Here is a 219-nt window from a genome sequence, read left to right on the forward strand (position 1 = left end):
GAGCGGAAGGCAGAATACTGAACCTTAACATACTTGCATAAAATTTAATTAAAAAAATTTTTTTTGCATAGGAAAGGAGAAACATGGAGAAAAAGGAATACCTTGGATAGGAAATCAAGACACAAATTAAGCACTGCAAAGAAATACTACATAGAACTTTTTCTTTTGAATTAAGAAGGTTTATACAAATTTGACTTTGTGAACAAAACAAACCACACA

This window comes from Equus przewalskii, chromosome 5, assembly GCF_037783145.1.
Source record: "Equus przewalskii isolate Varuska chromosome 5, EquPr2, whole genome shotgun sequence".
Lineage (NCBI taxonomy): Eukaryota > Metazoa > Chordata > Mammalia > Perissodactyla > Equidae > Equus > Equus przewalskii.